Source organism: Homarus americanus, unplaced genomic scaffold (genome assembly GCF_018991925.1).
Source record: "Homarus americanus isolate GMGI-L3 unplaced genomic scaffold, GMGI_Hamer_2.0 scaffold32929, whole genome shotgun sequence".
NCBI lineage: Eukaryota > Metazoa > Arthropoda > Malacostraca > Decapoda > Nephropidae > Homarus > Homarus americanus.
The window spans coordinates 13,681,400-13,691,079 of record NW_024737097.1 but is presented as its reverse complement, the minus strand read 5'-3'; positions in this window follow the sequence as shown (position 1 = coordinate 13,691,079).

The following is a 9,680-nucleotide window of genomic DNA, read 5'->3' as shown; positions in this document are numbered from 1 at the left end:
ACCAATTCATGAGCTGATTCTTAGATTATTTAAAAAAAATATTGTACTTAAAACGTTGGATTTCCCTTTGGTGTGAAGAAGAAAATAAATATACTGTACATTACCGGTATATCAGATGATAGAATTTAAGTTAGGCCTGTTTTTTAAGTTTTAAAATTTTCTCACTTCTGGAGAGAGAGATATCAAATTCCTTCTGTCTATATTGTTTAGTGTCTGTTTTATTGCCAATGCTCAATGTTCTAATGGTTTCCAAACCATCACTCTTCCTTGCTTTAATTACTTGTAATCAACACTAACTCAAATTACCATATACAGTACTGTTAACCCCCTTGGGTACAGAGGGTTTCTGTACTGAATAAAATCATCTGGAGTTAGCCAAATAAAATAGTAGAAGTGGCATCCTGTAGTAAAGGGGTTCACACACTCTTTCTTTTCATCTGTTATTCTTATTCTTTGATATAGCTACACTCTCCCTGCACAAATTTTTGCTACATGTAACAGGGGCAGATCCAGGAATATCAAAAGGAGGGGTTCAAGAAGTTTTGGGTGGGGGAATATGGTGAGCAAAGCGAACCCACCCAATTGACCAATACCATGAGCATTTTGAAGCCGTGTGCACATGATATGTAAAGATATTCCTAGGTTAATAGTAATAATTACTTTTTACGAAACAGAAATGCCCGAGTACAATATTGCAATAAAGATAAAGTATTGGAATTTTCTGATGAAAATGGGGGGAGACCCCCAAGGAACACCCCCCCCCCCCCATTGGATCTGCCCTTGTGTAACCTGTAGTTCTTCAAGTGCACAGTATACAGGCACCTCAAAGCATTAGTATATGAGTATTTCTTGTCTCGAGCAAGGTACAAAGTTATGCTCGAGTGTGAGGCACAGGGTTGGCAGAAATATTTTGTGTACCACTGCTATCATGTGAATTAGCTTTGCTGCTTTCAAGTTAATAAGATAAATGGAGAAACTGCAGAGCAAAAGAAAAGTTGTTAATACAGGTACATAAACAGGGAGACAACAAATATTCTGTACAACCTACTCAGCTAAAATTCATACCCATATTCAAGTTGATTAAGTACATTCTGCTGGTGGAATTAAGCTATAACATGTATCTATCTTATCCTAAGTGACCTTAACTATAAACATCTCATAAATCAAACTGAGTTTTAGGGAAAAATTAGAACTATTTATGCTGCATCCTAAAAATATATGGGGAAACAAAGGTATTTCAAATTGCCCGAAAGAAATTGTCATTAGTTACGTACTATAAACTGTTTTAAATTCTTTTTGATGAGAGTTTTATCATGAGAACTACACAGTAGTAGTACTCTTGACTTTTCTGAGTTAAGAGTCTGATGTTCATTCCACCACTAGGCAAATGGAAAGAGGTTGTATGTACAATTGCTAGATGTGACCAGGCCTGCGATTTTCATCTTCATATTGTAATGTGGGATTCAGTGGTTGATGGTGGCTATAAATACTTAAATTTGGAAATTATTGTCAATAGTGGATCTTGAAACTTTCCATGGGCATGGGGGAAGAACCAATCACCATCACTTTGAACACACACACCTATAAATCCTTCAGGTTACATAGCCAAGATAGGTACAAATGCAAGTGCCCCTCCCCCTAGATCAGCTACTGACTACAGTTACAGCAATTTGAGATGTACAAATTGGTAGTCTCTATTTCAGAGAGATTTCAAGCCTTATGTAAAAAGATGTTAAGATTTTGAGTACATTATGCAAATGTATTTTATTATCTATTTAAACGAGATACTCTCTTGAAGTTCAGATCTATTTTTAGGTGGTATTAAGTACAGCTGTTACATGTAAAGGAACCATTATGGAAAAGTTATATTATTATCAAATGACAAATTTTCTTAAATGGTCTAATTATGTCACTTAAGTTTTATGTTTTCTTACCACCTTCATGTTGTACTTGTACTTGTGTTCTGCAGTAATCCAAAAACTGAAATACAGTACAGCTCCTGTACTTGATATTTCATACTTACAATGTCCTTTAATCATCTTTTGCTCCACAGTTGATATAAGTATCTGCTTTGGGTACAGGATATGCTTGTGTCACTCTGAGTACCTTTGTGTCTGTAGTGTCAGCAGAAGGGAACTGCATAATTTGTAAGGTAGTTGTATAAACAAACAATATTTTGACATATTATATCTCATGTGTTTGGGTGTTATTACAAGTACTGCACTAGATTGTGCAGTAATTATTAAAGTCGAGTACTAAAGAAGATTCTGAATGGGCTATGCTTTTTTAAATGCAGGATAATGCTTACTTATTGTACCTACTTGAGGTAGATATGCCTGTGTTATTAATAAGTGTGATAAAGAACTGAATATTTGATATATCTGAATGTGTTATGTAATTTATAAGTAAAGCTTATTTGGAATGCAGACACGGTGTGTGATAAGTAGAGGAAGATGCTGCTCTTGTGACAAGGTGTTGTCTCCTACAAATACCTGTACAAGGAGCAAAGTTGATATTATCAACACAAGCAGCTTTTATTTAACTCAAGTAGTACTCTAGTAGTAATAGATATGTAAAATATGATGTTCTGAAAAGGCTGAATTTAATGTCTAATGTGATAAGAGCTCTGATAATGATTTCATAGCAGGCAACTTGTGCTCTTTGTTCAGAACCATTTGCCTGTAATGGTTATGTTTCTGGCAAGAATATTTCACACACTTTTCAGTTATCATGTCAGTAGTAAGTCACTTACAAAGAGTAACACTTGGTAAGAGGCTGATAGAACTTGTCTTTGCTGGTTAAGAGACCAACAAATACTGCTTCCATGATATATGCCAAGCTTATTGTAATGGAGTAGACACGCCTCATACCTCAAGCAACATGGGGAACTATCATGCTACCTCAATCTTTGCCACCTTGAAGCCACCCAATAGTAAGTCAAACTCCTTTGTTAAAGGTATCACTAATTGCATTATTGATGAGTCTGAAACATTCAGTCCTTGGTTGGAATTTATTACAATTATTAGTTTTTCCAAATTAATTAACCAATTTATAGTGAATCAGTATAGAACAGTCACATGTTATATTGACTGAAGAAGTGGCTCATCAAGGAGGTTGCAGCTAATAGTATATTAGCATTAAGAGGGCATTATGTAGGGAAGTAACAGTTACTTCACACCTCAACACACAACAAATCAGGTTGTGAATCATCTCGATAAACCTTCTTACATGACTGATTCTTGAAGATTATCTGAGGGAAAGTTAGTATTTTTTTGCTCATTTTAGGTTTTCTACACAGTTCTCTGTAGCCAACGAAAGACAGAAATAAAAGTTGAAAGGAAGTACTACACACTTTGCAAGAAAATGTATGTAGCTGTATGTGAGCATGTAAGGTTTCTCAAGTCTATGTGTATTGTGTGGATTTCTCAAATGTTGTATGTTGTGATAACGTAGACATGTTAAATTTCTTGATAGTCACTGAAATGCTTCTTAGTGCCAGAAGTGGCAACCCTTCCTTGCCAGATCAATTGTACACAATAATCATATTGAGATGGATGAAATTTCAGGTCTCTTATACACCCAAGCATTTTCTCCCATGAAACCCATCCTTCACTTAAAACTCAGTAATGCATTTCCACATCTGACAATAAAGATTATTTGCATCATGGTGGAGATCAGAGAATATGGATTGCAAGGGTACCCTAATTGGAATGATTTATGTATATTTCAGTACCAGACATACAGCTTTCTGTTGTAAGATGAGCAGTAAATATGGTACAGAACTGTTCACTTCTCTCCTGATACAAAGTTCATTGACACCCCCTTTGAAAGTCTCCATCTTGACTCTGACTCTCTCTCTTTCTCTCTTGATTACAATACAGTATAAGAAAAGTGTTTGGGTATTTTTACTTTTTACCACATGTTAGTTCAACCTGGTAAGAGCTGCATTGTAGATGGATGTAGAGTTGGTTAGATAGAAATCTTTCAACTTATAGCTTGTATATTTGACATGCAGATATTTTATTTGTTTATTTACTGAATGAAGTTTATGGTTAGCAGTATTAAAACAGGATCAGTCTAGAAAATGTAAAACACATATTTATTCTATGGCCATATATTACTTGTAGAATATAATGATATCATTCGTACATTCACATTGGCCTTATTTATTCCTTTTCATCTTAAGTGTACTGTAGTGGTTCATTCCCATGTACTGCTGCATACTAATACCAATAACAACACACACTCAGACATACGTGCACCTTTGTTCTCATCTTCTGCCATACATATCATCTTTTGAATATAAAAGTGAAAGTACAAGAGAGTAATTAAGGTCTTACGAACATTGATGAATGTTACTTTATAATCAGTTGGTGTGTGCCAGATATTCAGGTGTTGATGTCATTATTACAGTATGTATTACAGTGCAAGAAAAGCAGTGTAAAGAGATTGCTACAGATGGAAGCTTGATGGTAGGCTGTTATCTGTCTATGTACTGAGTATGTAGAGAAAGGATTGCTTTTGTGGGAGTGGTTTGTTTATTCAGTTGGAAAGAGAAAATTTGTTTAGTATTTATTGAAGTAGGTGTTCTTATGTAGTAAAGTTGTTGGAAGTTTCACATCAGATTGACATCACAAAATCATCCTATTCAAAGTATAAATGTTTTGATTAGTATAAATGTGCAGATGGTGGAATTATCACTGAATGAGGCTTAAAGATTTCTGAAAAATCAAGTGCAGTACATTTTTATTTTGTAACAAGTATATTTTTGGAATCATAGTGACATGAAGACCATTGCATGCAATAGTATATTTTTTTTTAAAATGAAATCCTTATTCATAAACTGTTGACATCACATACCCAGTATATAATAATTTGAGTCGAGAGTTTTACCCAGCCAGCTGACTAGGGCAGTTATGCAAACAACCTGATGATTCAGTGGATCAGATGTAGGTTTGGTGAGTGGTGCACTGCTGCAGTAGCCAGTCTCCTACTCATGTTGAAATCTGTGAAGTATAAGACAAATGTAAAAAAAAAAAATACAGGTACAGATTTCCCAAAAACGTAACTTGACAGTAAGCAGATTTTATGCAAATTTAAAATTAAAAGAATGTTTTGTACAGTACTGTATAATGTTGGGTGTTCTATATGACCCACAGATTTATCTGACGTTGTGTGCGTATATCAGTTCATAAATGTGTTGTGTCTGTCTTTCAATGTATTGCTGGATATGTGGAAAGGTTGATTGTTCTTCAATGTGTGTTTCTGGTCCTGGTTTTTGGAATGGATTCTTCCAAAATTAGGCTTTAATTGGTAAGAAAACTGAAAACCTGCTAATATACCACCAGTCACTGTGTGCTCACACATGATCCTGATTGTGTATTTGAATTTATATTGGATTATATACTCTGTATAAATATATGTGCTTGAAACAGTTCTTGATCAGGTTATCTGAACATTATATTTGGTGTATTTTGTGGTACAGTATAAGTTTGTTGAAGAACAAAACAATCTAGAATACAATACACATTTGTCACTAATGTGGGTTCGTTTTAAGTACTGTATACTGTACTGATATCACCAGTGAATTGCTAGATGTAAGTTTCTGCTGGATATGGGTCTCATTCTTAATACAGTATATAGGATGTGTAAAAGGTAGGATTTATCATTTTCTCCGTTTTATAATATCCAGACAACTAAAGTTCCTAAGAAGTCACTAATCCATCCGACTCATATTGACTTCTTTTACTTTGGTCATGTTGATTATTTATGGTCTTAACCTGTCCTCTTATAGGTGGCTGTCACTTACCTTTAATAATTACTATTTTGGCACTCAACTAAGATTTGAACAGTTTGTTTTATTCAAAGTTTAGTGACAAGTGCTTCTCATTTTTTTAATTTATAGGTATGGAATCCATTGAGGGACATTTGTCCAGTACTTTTCATGAATTCTTTGTTTATGTAAATGGGGGGGGGGTATGTCTATGGAGACTGATAATTTATTGATGGAACTTCCAGATAGATTTTACAGTACAGTACCAAGTTTATCACTACTTCTTGACCCCCCCCTTTTTTTTTAAGCCACTGGGTCTACATTGAATTTCTGGCAATGATCATGAAGCATCAAGTTTTGGGTTTTGGTGCTTAATTTGAAAGTGGTTGTATACTTTGAGTACAGTACATGAATTGATTTGTAAAAAAAATAGACAGGTTATCAATAGGCATTAGGCATTAAATGTTAGGTTTTGTGATATTCTGTGTGAAAAAATATGCCACATATCAAAAATTGGTGTGTACATTCCCACTTTCAGCAGTTACTGGTTATTCTGTTGCTAGTGATCTCAAAAGCCATAATTCTTAAGGGATTTCAAAGTAATGTGTTATGCCTCGCATGTCTTGGCTATTTTGGCAAACCCTGGTGGCTGATTTTCTGCCAAATATATACACACACAAATAAGATATGAAGTAAACTTTCCAACCCCCACATATAGGTGTCCAACCGCTTCTTGAAAGTGTATTTTCAAATCCCTTGTTTAATTTCTGTAGTGTGTTTGAATGGTATAAAAGTCTTTTAAGTCTTATTATTTTACAATGTAGAATCAAAAATGCTTTATAATGGTGGTGAATGAATTGAATTCTGGTTAGGATGTAAAAGTTTTTCAGATAACTGTGGGAATCTTCTTTCCCAGTGCCATTTGCAATTTAGTCACTCTCCATACATATAGTGTTCATGGGATTCTTTGCAGTTGTTGCATCCACATTCCTTTCAGATGAGATACATAGTGCAGAATTGCAGATATTTATGTTGTGGAAGAGTTGGTTGCATCAAAATTTTTACTACCAGTAACTTGAGAATTACTCTTGTGTCAGAAGTGTGCTGTAGTAGTACATTGTTATTGTATTTAAGTGTAATTTATGTAGACAATTAACATAAAAAGAATATGCATACAGTTTACAGTAACTATGTATTGATATTAAAGTGCATGTTTTGGGTTATAACATTCTAGATGAGAGAAATCCAGGACATATGAACAACACTCCAAATGTTGACTGAGAATCCAGCTTTAATCTGTGTTCATTTAAATATTGCTTTAATGAACTTCAGTTTTTGCCAGGTCTTCCCTTAAAGTTTTCCTCTGTATTATATCTCATATTGAATTAATTAAGGAAAGGCCATTGATAGTTTTAGCATTTTTTTATTTTTTCTCATGAAGTTGAAAAAAAAAAACAAGAACTTCAATTTATATTTCATGTAATTATGCCAACATCCACAGTTGTTGTATGTCATACAAGAGTCAGATTTACTGTCTGGTATGATGCCAATGACTGTACACATTTTTTTTTTGTTCAGTTTCTTTTGAGGTAAATTGGAAAACGCTCCAGTACTCGCAGGAAGTGACACAAGACTGCACTAGGGGTTCAAACGATGTAGTGCCCTCCAGTTGTGTTGGAGGTCACAATATACAGTGTGGTAACTAAGACATGAACATTTCAACTCGACTACTGGCAGGTTGATGAGAAACTGTAGACCAAGTGTTTTGCAATGGTGCTTCACAGGCTCAGTTTTCTAGATAACTGTGAAATGAGGATGATTCCACCTGGAATGTTTTGGTCCTAGACTACTGTATATAGCCAAGGCTGAAATTATTCATTTATGGCTATTGGCTAGCATCTAGAACTTAAACATTCTAAGCATTTTGATGTCCTCTTCAGAATCTACAAAATTTGGCCTTTAGTGTATTAAGTGTTGTGCTACCGATGAGTGACATGTGTACAATAAGATCACTGCATCATAATACGTAGTTTGTTAACTTAGACATTAATAAACACACTCTTAACTAAACATTGTATTTGTAATCACTTGATTGTTGGATGTATTTATAGATCTCTGAATAGCAGTTTATTAAACCTAAGGAACTTAACAGCCTTAATAGACTAACTCCAATTTGAGAAAAAGGCTGCTGAAAGGTTTTATATTGCGAGGACTATTGTATGGGTCAGATCCGTGGACACTGCAGACACCAGAAAGAGGCTGGAGGCCTTTAAATGTGGTGTTATAGGAGAATGCTAAGAATAAGCTGCACCAAGAATTCTAATTAGAATCCTTTGCTACACTAACAGGAAAAGAAATGAAGAGAATACAGTACTGCACTAATATTGGCAAAAACTTCAAGAGAAATACTTGAAATGTACAGAAAAAAAAAGAGATACTTTGGTCATATCAGAGTTGAGGGAATAATTACAAATATTTTTGGGCAAAGTTGAGGGTAAGAGGGCTAGAGGAAGGCAGAGACTGGGATGGATGAATGAAATTAAAACTGGGTCCCGAGAGAGATACCAAGCTGAAGGTTTGGTAAAAATCAAGATGTTTTAATATAGGTGGAGGCGGTTATCACCCCACGAGGCCCAGTTAGTGGGGCAGCTAAATGCAATTTTTCAAGAGAATCGTGCAAATGGTGATACAAGCACCAAATTTGGAATGGTAATTCTCTAATGGTTACTAGTCAAGTCTGCCTGATTGGCCATTTGAAAATCCAAGATGGCGGCCATATTGACCTTCAAAAGTTGATTTTTCTTACAGAAATTGATGTAGTTGGTCAATCTGAGTGATCTTGGTGTCGATATGTATGTTTTCAAGCATGCTCAGATGATTTTTTATAGTTTTAAGTCCACTGTAACATTTTTATCCACATAAAATAACACTTAGAAAAAAAATAACAAAAAAGAACTTACTAAAAAAAAAACAAGTACTCACTATTAGCACTGGTTCCTGTGACTTCTCCTGACAGTACATCTTTGTGCATTTACTGCTGTTCACATATGCAGCTGCAAAGTGCTGTGCAGGAAAGTCCAGAGCGAAAGCATTTGCATCTCTGGTTGCAGTCTTTCTTACAGGAACATTTGGTCAGCTCCTGACAGCATGTCGCAATCGGGGGAAGAGTCGTCCAACGTATCTGCCATGCCTCTCCCTTCTGCGTCCATCCCCAGACTCTGCTGTACCAGATGAAGCCACTCCTGCTTCAACAAGGGAACCGGTCCAACCACTGTCTTGTAGTAGCGTTCCTAGTGATCTCAGTGCAGCCATCTCTATGTGAAGTCCCCCGAACATAATAACATGCCTGTCTTCTCCATACTCAGGCCAATGCCATTGGATTTGTTTTGCCAGGGCATACAGTGGCTGGTCAGCAGCAATGACTGGGATCTGACCTGGGTTCAGAAAAGCCACTGTATCACGAACCTTTTCCAATGACATGCTTGATGGTTGCCACAGAGTGTGCCTGATCTCTAAGCAGGGGAAGCAGAGACGTAATGCTCACTTCAAATGGCTGACTCCTCTTCTGTGCTGCATGGTGAGCTGCCCACGTGATGCAGACTTCATCAGCCACATCCTCAGCAAGACCTCTTCCAGCCAAGCATACTCTTCCTGCAGGTGTGACTGGATTGACTCAGGTGCTGGCAATGACTGAGGTGCTACCAAGGGAGGATTGGGATTATTCATAATATTAGCTGGTCGGACATTGGTGAATGCCTCTGGAAGCTCAGGAACTTTCTTGACCATCGTATCTGCATTCCGTCTGAGTGGCTCACGCTCCTCACCAGCCTGCTCAGGGCTTGGATGTTGGAAGATGGACACACTGGTCCCATGGAAGGACGTTTTGGCCGTAGTCGCAGTGGGGTTG